Genomic DNA, 16,108 nt, shown 5'->3' on the forward strand with positions numbered 1-16,108 from the left:
TCCACAGGGAACATCAATGTTTTAAAAAGGTAGAAGTTGTGCTGACTCTTTTGTGGGGGTGAACTTTTGTTCCCACATGATGCTCCCAACATGGACAAAACATGATCTGTGGGGAAAGCCTTGTGCAAAAATGTCTTGTGCAAGACTGGGAACTGAACACTGAATAGTTAACACCTAATTTTTTAGTAGGTCTCTATTTTGATTGTGAGGTTTCAAGGAAGGAACACCTTATATCTTGATACCTTGCAGCACAGGTTTCTGAATTGAGGTCTATAAATAGCCTAAGAGTCCGAAAGGTATCTCTATACTTTGGTGACATAAGCTTTCTTTGGGATCCCAAACACAACATACCACAAACACACTTCTCGAAATATATTTTCTGTATTTGACAAATTATCGACTTCTACAGCCATCATTAAAGTTGCACTATTTGAAGCTGCCCAGTCCCCAACAGATTCGATTTGTTGCATGTCTTATGTAGATTGAACGATGCTGACAATTTCCATTGCAACTGACAAACAAAGGTGGACTCTGCAAGATCAGTATGGGTTTTGTTTGGGATGGCTCGCAGTTTTTTAAGTGGTGTTTGGAGGTTTGGGTGCAGGTGTTGGTCTGGTTGGATATATTAAAGAATATTTATAAGGACTCTTTCATCCAGGAACCATATCTTTGACCTGCATATCAACATGGTTGACAAATGTTATTGGTATAAGGACACTGTGTAATTGGACAAAGGGTCATAAAGACTGAAGCATTAACAAATCTTTTTTCCATCTATCGAGTCTGACCTATTAGTATCTCCAGCCTTCTCTATTTTCATCCTGGTTTCAGTCATTCTACTACAGGCGGATGCCAAATAGAAATCACACACTTCCAACCGGAAGGGAAGTCAGAGAGAGTGACCCTTAATTGCTTTCATACACTTTTTGATGGAGCTTCAGAGTATCATTGGAAGAAATCTGAATAAATTACCTGGCCGTCCTCCTGACCATTCATGATACTTTATACACAGAGACCATTAAAAAGAGGAAAGAGAGAAGATATACATCCATTAAATAGCAAGTTAGCCTTCAAATAAAAAAAATACTGTATTGCAAAATTTACCCTTTGCTTTTTCAAGTCTAATGCTTAGTGCGCAATCAATATGAATTATTTTATCCCGAGCCAGAAATCTTTACAGATTAGATATGACAGTATATGCTGGTTTTAACTGATCTTTCAAAAATTGATCTATTAAATTACAAGGGGTTTGGTGTCCATTTTTCACTAAAACTGACTTTTGATATGAATGAAGCTAACAGTAACCAAAGTGCATTGATTGAGGGTCAAGAAAGATCCTGTGAAAAGTATTTGGAAGATCTGAGGCTGAACTAAAAGCCTCACATGTAAATAGGTCTGCACTACATATGATGTCTCACTGAACAGTGCCTCATTAATGTATTGCTCTGTCTCCAAATTTAATCTGCAAGATTATCTCACTAGAACAATGCAGCTGAGCACCAAAGGGAGAGGATTTTCACTGTAGCTAAGATATTGCATTTACTGTGTTCAGAATGGAGGAATGTTATTAAATTGTGGAGGTCACTGCTGTTTGAGCTATGATAAAACATTGTTTTTTTCTGGGCCACTGGTGTTTTGCGCTGACTTGTCAGTTTCAGCCTGATTTCGTGGCATAGCCACTGGTGTTATTTATTTTGCAGGACAGCAAGAACGCATCAATTAAATTTAAAAGGAGAACTTTAAAGAATTCACAGAAAAAAAACCAAAATGATAAGGAAATGGTCTCAAACTTTCTGTGTGATAAAATACCTGGATAAGCTTTCATCCTTGTAGTCATTGTTAAAATGTACAAAGTTTGTGTGCTCTAATTAGTTCTATAGTTGGCCGGTTGTTTGATTTCCGATTCCAGCACTTTCAAATTGTGCCACCATGAAAATAGCAGATAGACAGAATGTTTCTAGTGATGTCAGAAGGTGCTGGCAATGCAATTATAATCAATTTTTGACAGCACTTGTACCTTAGATCATTGATACTCATTCTACTTTTCTAAACCAGCAGAGCTGTGACAGTTTTCCACCAGTCTCATGGGAAAATATAAATCTATTTTAGCAACCTCTGACCTATTAAGCTTTAATTGCAGTCCAAAGCCTTTTCTCCCCTATGCTCGAGAAACACAAGAATGTCTTATAAATCCATAAATAATGTTTGCTTTGTACCAGTGACATGTATTGCTGCATAAATAATTGCTTATACTTATGTCTTTGCTGCAGTATGCCATTGGTTTTCATCTTGAAATACACAAATAAAAATAAATTAGAACTGTACTATCTTTGTCCAGCTCATAAAGGCTTATAAATCAGCCAACAGATAAGGCCTGAGTTGGCTATTCCGAATACCACAATGGCCTAAGCTATGGAAGTGTGTGAATTTTGTAAATTATTCCCTGTCTCCAACAAAGCTGAGCTTTCGCTTCCACCAAGTTTGGTAACTTTTTCCTTTTTGCTGTCTAACATTGGAAGATAAAATATGCTGCACATAGAGGAATTGAGTGTAAAGGTGTGATGAAAATTAGGCTGACTTTTAGTCTAAGTATTAGACTACTTAAGGAAGCTTGGGAAATGCTTTTGTCCATTGTCATCTTAGAAATAATTAAATAATATGAAAATGATTAATTAATTATCTGAAATGGAAACAAGGAGCATGCTTTGAAGGAAACGTTCCTTCTGAAGGCAAGATAAAGCTTAAAGCAAGTTGGATCCAGCAAGCCAAAGCAACAAGTGCCCAAAGAAAATCAAAAGAAGATCAACCTAGGATCAATCTAAGATCTGATATCCTGCATTTTAGAAAACATTCCTTGCAATGATTGGACTCTACAGTTATACTAAAACCTACAACCTGTATTAAGTGGTCTGATGGCTCATTTAGATTGTGGTACAGAATCAGCTGAAATTTACTAAAAAGGGACTGTAAAAGTTATTTTACAGAAAGTGTTTAATACTCTCACTTTCAAGCAGGTGAAGAGAAACAAAAATCTAATGAGTAAATAATTTAAATCTAGTTAGCCAGTAGAGATTTACTGGGCACACATGCACCAGCACTACGGGTCTGACTCCCAGTCTGCATTCTGCTTTTTCTCAACCAAGTTATATTGTTTAAAAAGAACTATATGATTGCTGCAAAGTGTTGAAAATACAATGGTATTTCCTAGATTTAGAACAATTAAACATGCTTTGTCGGTCAGTGATGTGACAAGTGACTCGGTCCCATTTTGTAGAAGATTTGAAGTTCAGAAAAGCACCTTTCCTGTCAGAATCAGAAAATGAATGGTGCACTGATATTTCTATTCTGATCGAAAGTACAATTTTACTGCACTAATAAAAGAACCAACAAGCTTTCTGCTGCTTGTTACGATTCTCCGAAGTTATATTGTTCCTAAGAGGGACAGCATCTGCCAGAGCCTTTTACAAAAATAAAAATAAAATGGATTAGAAAACATCAGTGCTGAGAAGGGTGAAACATATTGCTGTGTGTATTCATTTCATATTCACCCTGAAGCAGTCTTATGTTGACCTGTATATATCAAACCTACAGAACAATCTGTTATGAATCCAGCCAGCACAACACCGCAAAGGATTTTAAATAGTTTTGTTATTTGACAGAAATAAGTCATCATCCGCAATATCAAAATATTAAAACCGCTTTTGTTAATTTATTTCAATTATTTTTGTCCCCTCCAGGTTCCCTCCTCTCCTCCTGTGTCACATACTGGCAAGTGAACAGTCAGGCAATCTGTTCCCAGTGACCTAGCACTGCTATTCGGTACACTGAGACCTCGATTATTGTTACTACCACAGTGGATCCATCCCTGTCTCGCATCAAGGGCAGAAATACAGCCATTGCTTGTAGGAGCAGTTGGCTACAGTATCCAGTCCAAATGGATTAGGTGTACTTGGGAAGAGGCAGCCCTTAGCTTTCCAGGCTCCTGTTACTTTGATGTTGAACATAAAGGAAAGTATTGAGTTGGTAATTCTAGTCCCTCAAATTTGTTTCTTAACATCTGTACATTAATGAACATATATTTTAGCTTGTCTCCCAGTGTTGGCAATTGTTTTCCTTTTTTTTGGGCTTCCTATGTCCTAATTTCTTTTTTATTACCGTGCCCTATTTAGTCTTGTTCACCACCTTTCTATTTCCGTACTGTATTGCCATTGCCTCTGAAATTTACTTCTACTTCCAAGCTCCCGGCTCAAATCACTTTTCACCTCCTGCAAAATGTTAGCTGACACCCTGTTCCACATCTTCAGTTAACCCCTTCGTATGGATGCTAATTCCAATGTTGTTCAGCTGTAGCCCACATTATTAGCAAAGCAATGCCCATATTATGCAGGCCCATACCTTTCAGTCAGGATCACAAATTATTCATCAAAAGGACACATTATCAAAATGGCATTATCCTGCACATCAACTAATTCCTACCTACAAATTTCAAGAGCTCCTTGTTGTTTTTTGATATATGAAAAGTTCAGCAGCAATGCCATCCCTCTTGCTGATTATCCTAAGAACCAGAAAGAGGAAACCATTTGGTTTGGGTCCTGCTGGGCTGAGCAGATGGCTATAATGAGGAGTTCTTTAATTGTTCTGTTTAGCTGATAAATCTACAGGGTAAAGGTTCGGTTTAGGTAAGTTTTGTGAATTATTTATGACATTTCATTTTAACTGCTTCCTTCTAAGACTACCACTGGTACTGTTCAAAGAATGCATTTTCTCAGAAGCTTACTTCAGCTCAGCAGACCAACAAGATCATGGAACTGAATCCCAAAGTGTGGGTGAGCTTTCCATTTTTTGGCTGTTAAATAAAGAGTGGAACAAAGGTCAAGATGATCCTTTCTGAAAGGAGAGATACTTCACTCATCCCATCTGAATAAGGTTTTCTGCTGACTTATAATGGAGTTAAGTTCATAAAGATATTTTGTTGCAATTTTATTATGTTTAAACAATTCTGTCATCAAACACTCAAAACTTTAACCAATTGTGAGTTCAGTTGAACTCTCTGAGACTTTGGTTAAATCCATGATTCATCAAGAAAGTAGAATCACACCAGTTGTGCGCTTTCAAAACGCAAGCATAAGCCTCAGTACTCACCCATGCAGAGATCACTTCCTACCATTGTAACAGCTTGTGCATGGTTTACTCATTGATCCTCTTTCCAATTTTGCATTTTGTAAAGAAGACGTTTTAACTCTGTAACACCTACACAGTTCGTGGCATTTTTGATTATTCAGAGAACACTTAATTATCCATTTCAAATAATGTCACAAAATATCAATACTGCTGATTTTTTTTCTCCACAGTGAAGTTAACATGATCCAGTGCTTGGGTTAGTGAAAATAAATAATGAAAATAAATAAGCTTTATGAAATATTATGGTCTGAACAATCTTAAGACTGTAAGAAATTATAACAGAAGTAAACTATTCAATCCCTTGAGTCAGTTGGATTATTCAATAAGAACCTGGCTGAACTTGTGGATTAAATGTATTTTCCTAATTTATAATCCCTTGATTCTTGTGCCCAAAAATTGATCGATCTGTCATTGATTGAGCACCCACTGTTCACTGGGGGAGAGAATTGTAAAGATTTCTCCTTTTCAAATTTTTTTGTTATTGTTCATGACATGTGGGCGTCACTGGCTGGCCAACCGTTATTGCCCCACTCCCAGTTACCCTTGACAAGGTGGTGGTGAACAGCCTTCTTGAACCGCTGCGGTCCACAAGCTGTAACGGTGACCCACAATGCTGTTTAGGGAGGGAATTCCAGACTTTTCACCCAACAACAGTGATGGAACGTCGATATTATTCCACATTAGGGTGGGGAGAGTTTGGAGGGGAAATTGCAGGTAGTGGTGTTCCCATGTATCTGCTGTCCTTGTCATTCTGGATTGAAGTGGTCATGAATTTGGAAGGTGCTGCCTCAGGCACTTTGGTGAATTTCTGTAATGCATCTTCTAGATAGTTCCACACTGAGTGTTGATGGTTGAGGGAGTGGATGCTGGTGGATGTGGTGCCAATCAAGTGGGCTGTGTTGTCCTGTATGGTGTCAAGTTTCTTGAGTGTTGTTAGAGCTGCACCCATCCAGGCACATGGGGAGTATTTCATCATACTCCTGACTTGTGCCTTGTAGGTGGTGAACAAGCTCTGGGGAGTCAGGAGGTGAGTTATTTGCTGCTGTTTCTCGAGCCTCTGATGTGTTCTTGTAGCCACTATGTTTATGCAGCAAGTCCAGTTAAGTTTGTGATCAATGATAACTCCAAGGATGTTGATAGTGTGGGAATCAATGATGGCAACACCACTGATTGTCAAGGAGCGGTGGTTAGCTTACTTCATATTGGAGATGGTCATTGCCTGTCATTTGTGTAGCACAAATTTTACTTGCCACTTGTCAGTCCAAGTTTGAATGATGTCCAGACTTGTTGCATTTGAACATGGATTGCTTCAGTATCTCAGGAATCACAATGGTGCTGAACATTGCACAATAGTCAGTGAATATCCCCACTTCTGACCTTATGATAGAGGGAAGGTCATTGATGAAGCAGCTGAAGATGGTTGGGCATAGGACTCTACCCTGAGGAACTCCTGCAGAGATGTCCTGGAGCTGAGTGACTGACCTCCAGCAACTACAGCAATCTTCCTATGTGCTAAGCATGATTCTAATTAGTGGAATATTTGCCCTCTGAAACCCATTGATTCCAGTTTTGCATGAGCCCCTTAATGCCACACTCGGCTGAATTAAACCTTGATGTCAAGGGTTAATACTCTCACTTCAACTCTTGCACCTTGAGCAGGACTTTGGTGATTCTGCCCCCCATGCCAGCCTCCAGCTTGCCCCACAGCTATGTATTAGTTGACTGTCCCTTAATTGAGTTCGGGCAATACTTCTGCACCTCAGCTACAGGAAGTCTAACCTCAGAGAGTCACAATTCCTTCAAACCCTTCATCTGAACATATGCCCCTTTACCCAGCCCCAATGCTCCCCTTCTTTCTATGCCAATTATGCTCCCACTGATCGCCATATCTCCTTATTGCCCCATTGCCAACTTAGTGTCAAATCATTCCAACATATGATTCTCCATTCATCTCTCTGACCTTTTCAAGCCCCTATTGTCAACTTAGTTCCTAATTATTTAATCCTATGCACCTCAACCACCACCCTTTGCCTTTTGTAGCTTCTGAAGCAATTCATCCAATAATCAAATAGGCAGACCTCAGGAGACATATTGAGTTGAAAGAAAGTAAATTTCTAATGATCTATTATAAGTCTATTTGATATATTTAAATCTCCTTAAGTACTTAATCCTCAATTTAAAAAATAAATTATGTTCAAAGACAGAAGCCCCAATAACATTTTGGGGTAGTCAATCAAAATGTGAATTTATAGCCCACCCCCACCCATTCCATTGTGAGAATGTTGGACTGTGGAAGCAGTCAAGCAGTAGATAATACTATAATGAAATCCCTTAGATTGATGTCAACAAACAGCTCTTGAAACTGCAACACCATTTTTTAAAACTCAGAAACACAGAAACAAAGAAAACAGAGGCGGGAGTAGGCCATTCAGTCCTTTAATGCTGCTCCGCCAATCAATATGATAATGGCTGATCATCCAGCTCCTGTTCCCACTTTCTCCCCATGCCTTTTAATCCCTTCAACCCCAAGAACTATATCTAACTCCTTCCTGAAAATATCAAACACTTTGTGTCACAAAGATTTCCATAGGCTCTCCACTTTCTAGGTGAAGAATTTTTTCTGCATCTCAATCCTAAATGGCCTACCCGGTATCCTTAACATAGAAAGTTTCCTTTGTACAAAATTTGAAAAGCAGGCATTTTAGTTAATATGACAATGCCACACCTTATGCACCTTTTATGAATGTCCACCTCTACATCGAAAGGTTGCCACACGCTGCAGGAAGTTCCAGAAAAATGCTTCATGTGTTCCAGCAGAAATGAGGTCTGTTTGAATTCAGCCCTGAGTTCAAATGGTTCTGCTGGGTTTGGGTCGAGCATGTGAGAATAATATCAATCTCCCTTCCCTTGCTGGGGAAAAAAGGATCTGTCAGGAAATGGGGGCAGTACCTCCGAGTCAGAGGGGGCCACGTCACTGCAGATAAGACACTCTATGGCTATGCACAGATCTGGCCTAAGCTACCTAGTTCTAGCCTCTCCAGTCAGGGGAAGCAGCCTCTCCAAATATACTCAGTCAAAGATGTCATGCTTTTCAATCAAATTACTACTCATTCTCCTGCTATAAAGAATATAAACCCATTCCACTCAATCTCTCTTCATGGAGCAGTCCTGGTATCCCATGAATCAGTCTAGTGATTGCTCACTGCACTTTCCCTGGGGTAAGCATATCCTTTCACAGAAAAGCTGGTGAAAACTTGACTTAGTACTCCAGGTGTGGTCCCATATAATTACAAAGGTTTTCCACACACACTTCTACTCTCAACGCCTGGCAATAAATTTAACATAATGGATGGAATATTGCACTCCAGGAGATGGGAAGTTCACAATCAGATGAGATGGTGTTATATCCAAACCCCAAAGCCTGTCTATCTTGACCCAAGTTACATTCCAGCTGGGAATGCCCCCTTGGCAGCGATCCTGCCCTGTTGCTAATTGGATCACCGAGCTGACACTTACTCCTCTGTCACTGGGACTAACCGAATGTGTGCACCTGGAAAGTCAACCTGTGTGCAGACAGCCTCTCAGCTGGGGCTCAGGTCGCTGGGTCAAAGTGCCTAATTGAAGGATCAAGCATAAGGCAGGGGGTGGGGGCTGACAGCCAGCCTCTGCCTTTGCTTTCAACCCTGGGCCCCTCTCTCTGCAATCCTCTTCCATAGGAACACCCCATCCCTCCATTCACTAAATCAGTTTCATTTACACCCAAGATGCGCACAATCCTGGGTGTTCTTCCAAGACTGGCCCAGGTCTCTTCTGTTGTACTGCCAAGTACAAGAGCTGCCAACCAGTCCTGCTGGGTCATTCTGCCATCCCCAATGATCTTGATTTCAGGTAAAGGCCCATTGCTGGGCTTGCCATTGCTTGATTAGCATTAGATTCGGTGGGCGCTATTTTAAAGAGTTAGCCCAGGTCTTTCGCCAATTCTCCAGATGGTTGATGGTATTCCTGCCCTCTCACCAATTGCTGCCTCCATAAGATTCTGCCCATTTGAAAACCTGCCTGGAGAAAATTATCAATATTAGTCAAATAATTTCTGTCATCTGTTGAACAGTGAATTTTGTAAAAGTCCCCTGCATGCCATTTTACCTCATCTTGTATTTTATCTCCTTTAAAAATTTTTCACAATATTGACCGTTCATAGCCAACTTGGCAAGAACTTTGCCCATGTTGTTTGAAATAACTGCACAGAGGCTGGTATCCCACCACTCAGTCTTCCTTTATTTACACGTGCAGAGTACACTGGCTGTGACCAGCCAGCTCGGAATCAGTCCCTGAAGTCAAGAGACTCTCTGAATCCCCTGGTTATATTATTTTTTATTATTACAGGGTGGAGTGGAAAGGCTGTTTCTCTTGTGGGGAAGTGTAGATCCAAAGGGACATAATCGCAGAAGAAGAGTGAAAGAGCACAGAGGCCAGTAGCCCATCAACAAGTCACCCTGTGCACAGGCCAGCCTGTTCGGAGTTAGTCCCCTGTACTGAGGGGACTCTAATCTCCTGGCTATATAAAAATTTTTATTTTATCAAATGGTACAAAATACAAACAAACAGTTAACCGTGAACTATAAGCAGCAGTTTCCAAGAAACAGCAAATTACAGGGGAAATTACAAGGGACAACGAGGTCAAACTGGAAACCCCACCATACAACCAGCTTGCAGGGAAGTGAGGAAAACCTCAAATCCCATCTTATCTTATTAAAAAAGGAAACAGTAACACAAACTCATACTATACTGTCCCATCAAATGAACATCATAAAACAGTGGCATAGAACACAGACACCCCCAGCATCTCAGCAACCCACCTGCCCCTCCCAGCTTCCACCACAAGGCAGCCCACCCCAATGCCCACTCAAGCTCTCAGTCTGCCCCAATGCCCCTTCCAGCTCTCGGTCCGCCCCCATGCCCCTTCCACCGCTCGTCCGCCCTGATACACCTTCCGGCCACCTCAAGGGCAGTCTGTCCCGTCTCCCCACACCCCCCAGGATGATGCCATTCAGGACAACCTACCCACCTTCTGGCTTCCTTAGCCAACCCTCTTTGCCTTCCAGCCTGCCCCGGTACCTTCCCGGAGTGACAGTGCTGAGGACGGCCTATCCACCGTCTGTCTCTTGCCCACCCCCTACACGATCTAGCTTGTGGACTGTCTTGACACACCTTCAGGTCACGTCTAGGAAGACAGCACTCAGAACAGCAACTATGTCTTCCAACCTTCGGCCTAGCCCTACACACCCTCTGGCCACCTCTGGGACAGTCCTTCCCGCCCTTTCCTCAGGAGGACAGCGCTTAGGGCAGCCTGCCCTTCTTCTGGCCCTCGGGGTGGCATACCCTCCTTCCGGCCCTCGAGACACCCTACCCAGCCTCTGGCTCTCAGGATGGCAGCTTTCAGTATGACCTATGAGCCTCTTGCTCACAGTGAGGTCTGCCAGACCCAAGGATACACAGCACAGTGCAGGTATAAAACCAACCAGCAAAAAAATGCTCAGTCTGTTACCAAAAACAGAGTCCACTCCAGTATGCAGAGTCCATTACCAGAAGCAGAGTACACACTTGAAGACAGAGTCCACTCCTGGATGCAGCAAATGCATCCCCCACAGCATACACACATGTGTTCATGCGATACAGAAGCCTGGTCCATCCACAGAGGCCCAGGCCCACTCACAGGGATACAGTTCATTGTAAAATATGCAGTTAACTCACAGGAACTCAGTCCACTCCATGTTGCAGAGTCTACTCCAGCAGGCAGCAAATCTCACCTCTCAGCATACACCTCAGTGTTCAGTCTTTACAGAGGCCTGGTCCACCCACTGAGGCCCAGGCCTACTCACAGAAGAACAGTTGACTCACGGGGCTCAGTCCAAATGCCAAAAACTGAAAACACACACAAAAAAGGAAGTGCAGACATTAAAAACCAGAGCGCAAGGACTAAGCTCCGCCACAAAATCAGCATAGTCCTTTCTCAAAGTAAAGGAATAAAAAAGAGTAACTCACAGGCTGCAACCAGCCAGTGAACAACAGTTCCCTAGTGAAAACTGAAATACACCAGTTACACACTGACTGTGAAGATCAGCCAGTTCAAAAATCAGTCCTCAAAAACAAAAACCAACAGCAGTACACTGGCTGTGGCCAGCCAGCTTGGAGTCAGTCCCCTGAATTGACGAGATTCTAATCTCCTGGTTATCCCTCACACTACTGACAAACAGCAGTAGTGCTTACTTCCGCTGGTTATATTCCTTTTAACCGTTTATTTCTTTTTATTTTATTAAACAGTACAGTTTGCAAACAATTAACAATAACAGCTGTTTACAGAGAAACAGCAATTCACAAGGGAGAGGAATGGCAAAGCCAGACCCCAAACCCCACTGTTCAACCAGTTTCCAGGGAAATGAGGACAAACCTCAAATCCCACTTTCAGTCATCACAAAAGTAGCAGTAACAAATACATACAAGACAGATAAGAAACAGTGCGTAGAATACAGACCTCCCCAGCAAGCCACCCGTCCCTCCCACCTTCCGGCCACCCTAAGGCAGACCGGCTCTACACCCCTTCTGGCTCTCAGTCCGCCCTGAAACACTTTCCAGCTACCTCTAGGACAGCCCTTCCCGATTCTCCACCCCCCCGCACCCCACCCCCCAAAATGACAGTGGGATCACGACGGCCTACCCACTTTCCAGCTTCCCTAACTGCCCTTCGCACCTTCCAGCCACCTCGAGGATAGCCCACCCCAGTACCTGCCCGGGGTGACAAGACACAATCAATTATCAACAAACAGAATCCCTTCTGGTACAGAGTTCATTGCCATAAACAGTTCTCTTCAAATTGTAGAATCCATTCCCAGGAACAGAGTCCACTCCAGTATACAAAGTGCATTGTCAGAAATAGAGTCCACTCCAATCTGCAAAGTCCTTTGTCAAAAATTCCTGAAGATAGCAAATGCACACACACTGGTATTCAGTCTCCATGCAGAACTAGGCCCAATTACAGGAACACAGTACAATGTGAAGCTGCAGTTAACTCACAGGAATTTGGTCCACTCCTGAAGGCAGAGTCCACTCCAGGATGCAGCAATTGCTCACCTCCCTGCACACACACACACACAGGTTTAGATTAGATTCCCTACAGTATGGGAACAGGCCCTTTGGCCTAATGAGTCCACACTGACCCTCCGAAGAGTAGCCCACCCAGACCCATTCCCCTATCCTATATTTACCCCGACTAACATATCTAACACTGAGCAATTTTGCATGGGCCAATTCACCTGACCTTCACATCTTTGGATTGTGGGAGGAAACCAGAGCACCCGGAGGAAATCCAAACAGACACAGGGAGAATGTGCAAAATTCACACATAGAGCCGCCCAAGGTAGGACTCGAACCCGGGTCCCTGGTGCTATGAGGCCACAGTGCTAATCACTGAGCCACTATGCCGCCCCCATTCAGACTTTACAGAGGCCTAGTCCACCGACAAAGGGCCTACCCACTGGAACAGCTCATCTGGAGAGGTGCATTTTCTCACAGGGACTCAGTCCAAACACCAAAAAAGTGCAAACACATTCAAGAGAAAGAAAACCAGAGTGCAAGAGCTAAGCCCTGCCACAAAATCAGCATAATCCTTTTCTCAAAGTAAAAGAGGAAAGAGTAACACACAGGCTGTAACCAGTCAGTGAAACAACAGTCCCCTAATGAGAACTGAATTACACCTGCCAGTTCAGAAATCAGTCCTCAATAAAAAGGAATACCAGTTAATAAACTGGCTGTGCAGGTCAGTCAGTTCAGGAATCAGGTTCCTCCCAAAAAGCAGAATCAGTAAACACTGGCTATGTGGTCGGCCAGCTCAGAGTCAGAGAGCAGTAAATCAAGGGTACTGTCTGCTGTTAGTCCAGCAGGTTGGACATGGCTCAGTGGCTGCTTATGTCAGTCATAGTCTCTACAGTGGTCATATCTCTACAGTGTGGGGAGGAGGCCACTGTCAGTTTGCAAGTTCAGTGTAAGCAGTTAGGGAGTCATGGTGAGTCAGTCTGGAAGCTGCACCCAGATCAGTCAGGAGGGTCTGGTCAGACATCGGTAAGGGCTGTCCATTCAAGTTGGTCAAGGAGGTGTCTGTGGTCAGTCCTGGGATCAGCTCAATGAAAGAGATTATCAGGAGACACTGCTGAGGTGGGAAGTTGGGAAAGTCAGTTGTGGAGATTGAAGGGGCCATGCTGGGATACTGAGAGGACAATAATTGTAAAGGCACAAGTAGGCGAAGATGACAGAGCATTGAAGGATGCAGGTTATTGTGAGGGGGAGCCATCAGTTATCACAATCATCCTGGCTTCATGGAGGAACAGGGCAGCATAATGGTTAGCATAACTAAACCATTTGCTGCACTGGGTAATGGAGGAAGAATAGCACTCCTCTGACAGGGTTTTAAGATGGGATGAGGTTAAGGACAGGTAACCTAGTTCTGAAGTAGCAACAGACTTAGCAATGTCTACTTGCACTTGCAATGATATGTGAGTTGTACCACCTATGAATCCTGAGAAACATTTGTTTTCTTTCAACTATGTGTACAATAGTAACTCCTGCCTGACAGCACTTGACCTGGTGCCCAGATGGGCTTTAAAAATGGCAGTGGTGCCAAAGGTCATGGGAGGCTGGGGCAATTGTGAGTGGGAAGATAGGACACGTGGGGTGCTATAGAGGCATGGTATATAACTAATAAGATGAGTTGTGGAGAAAGGCATGATCAAACTTATCAGAATTGACTGTCAATTTCAGATAAAATTCAGTAATCAATTTCTATTAGATTCTTCAATACCAGGTACGTATGCCTATGTGCTTATGTTAGGGGGGCTGATAATTTAGTTGGTTGGACAACTGGTTTGCAATACAGAGTGATGCCAACAATGCAGATTTAATTCTTACACTGACTGAGGTTATCATGAAGGAGCCCTATCACAACTCCATTCCCCTCCTAATCTGAGGTGAACCTCAGGTTAAACTCACCACAAGTTGTGTGTGTGTGTCTCTCTCTCTCTCTCTAATGAAAGAGCACATCTATGAGACAACAACAACTCTTATAATGTGGGAGATAACAAAATCATTGCTGCATTGAATAAATATCCTATTGGCAGCAGAATCACATTGGAGGTGAAGTTTCAATTCCTTTTTTCTAAAGTGTAACTTCTTTCCAATAGATTTTTCAATTTTTTTTCTCCCCATGTTGATGTCAATCTTTTTAATGTCCTGGTAATTCTTACCTTTACTCTTCCTGTAAATGTTTCAGGGACATGTACTCTTTGGTGGCATTATTAGCCAGTAGCAACAGTTGAAACAAAAGGGCAGATAGCTGTCTCAAAATGGACAGTTGGATGAACTTCTCCAACAGATTGCAGCAGTAGTCACTGAAGATAGTGACTGACTTATTTCAAAATGATTTTTCGCTGAAAAGTGATTCATCTTAAATACTTCACTGAGGTAAATGGCATTGTATTGGAGTGAAGCATTGTCATTGTCATTTTGTGGCTGGCAAAATGAAAGGGAAAATAACAGTAATTCATAGTGCATGAGTTATGATGTAACAAAGAAATTAATTTAACATGGATCAATGTGCAGAGACTTGTTACTGTATGATTGTGATGACATTCCAAACACTGCAGGAAAGTTCTATATGGAAACCTTGACTCTTTTCATTTCTATACAATGTCAAGAATGCATCCATGTTTGAGTTCTTTTGAAAGCTCAGATGTATTTATTGCAATAAAATAAAATGTAAATGTCAGCGTGGTAGTTGTTTCTGACCACCTTACAAAATGCAATTTGCTAAGTGTAACACACTTCCATCATCTGAAGAAAATAATCATTCTGGTAGACATGTTCTTACAAAGGCATGTGCAACATCAAACAGTGAGCAACAGATGTCAAAATTATGCTGTGCTGACAACTAACATTTATCAAATTACCCACTGAAGTCCCTAAGTACCAGAAATCTGCCAAGTTTCTGACTACAGCCATGATGACATATGTGGGTAAGTAGAAAAGAAACTGTCAAGTAGAAGACAAACATATTTCTTCCTTTGAGTGAAGGTTGTACAAAATTTGGCAGTTGTTAACAGTTCAATCCACGTTTTCCTTAAATGATGAAAATTTTGGTGGAGATGCAACTGGCATAGTCCTCATCACTGACACAGTCATAGGTTCTGTAATGGTTGGCTTGGTGATACATGACAAGCTGTAGGTCTTCTGTGGAAGAATTATATAGAGGTGAAGGAAATCACTGCAGGTAAAAATGGAAAGCATCAGAAGGTCAATTATGTTGAATAAGCCTTTTGCTCCTTTTAGTAGGCAGTTACTGCCTACTAAAAAGCTTAAAAATGTGTTGCTGGAAAAGCGCAGCAGGTCAGGCAGCATCAAAGGAACAGGAGAATCGACGTTTCGGGCGTAAGCCCTTCTTCAGGAATGAGGAGGATGTGCCAAGCAGGCTAAGATAAAAGGTAGGGAAGAGGGACTTGGGGGAGGGGCGTAGGGAATACGATAGGTGGAAGGAGGTTAAGGTGAGGGTGATAGGCCAGAGAGGGGGTGGGGGCGGAGAGGTCGGGAAGAAGATTGCAGGTCAAGAAGGCGGTGCTGAGTCTGAGGGTTGGGACTGAGAAAAGGTGGGGGGAGGGGAAATGAGAAACCTGGAGAAATCTGCATTCATCCCTTGTGGTTGGAGGGTTCCTAGGCGGAAGATGAGGCGCTTTTCCTCCATGTGTCGTATTGCCATGGTCTGGCGATGGAGGAGGCCAAGGACCTGCATGTCCTTGGCGGAGTGGGAGGGGGAGTTAAAGGGGCGGTTGGGTTGGTTGGTGCGGGTGTCCCAGAGGTGTTCTCTGAAACGTTCCGCAAGTAGGCG

At 42.6% G+C, this 16,108-nt stretch overlaps 1 protein-coding gene across 1 annotated transcript in view; it reads right to left on the bottom strand.

The window, feature by feature from the left end:
- The window catches only part of LOC122562703 (transmembrane protein 132D-like), a 1,133,444-nt gene extending 1,122,422 nt beyond the window's left edge, over positions 1-11,022 (bottom strand). Inside the window, exon 1 of the mRNA XM_088000065.1 lies at positions 10,933-11,022. The gene's annotated coding sequence lies outside the window, so the exon portion shown is untranslated. The remainder of the gene's footprint in view (positions 1-10,932) is intronic.
- Between the last annotated feature and the right edge of the window lie 5,086 nt (positions 11,023-16,108).

Source organism: Chiloscyllium plagiosum, unplaced genomic scaffold (genome assembly GCF_037043375.1).
Source record: "Chiloscyllium plagiosum isolate Xiang-an unplaced genomic scaffold, Cpla_swu_hap1 HiC_scaffold_24, whole genome shotgun sequence".
Classification (NCBI taxonomy): domain Eukaryota; kingdom Metazoa; phylum Chordata; class Chondrichthyes; order Orectolobiformes; family Hemiscylliidae; genus Chiloscyllium; species Chiloscyllium plagiosum.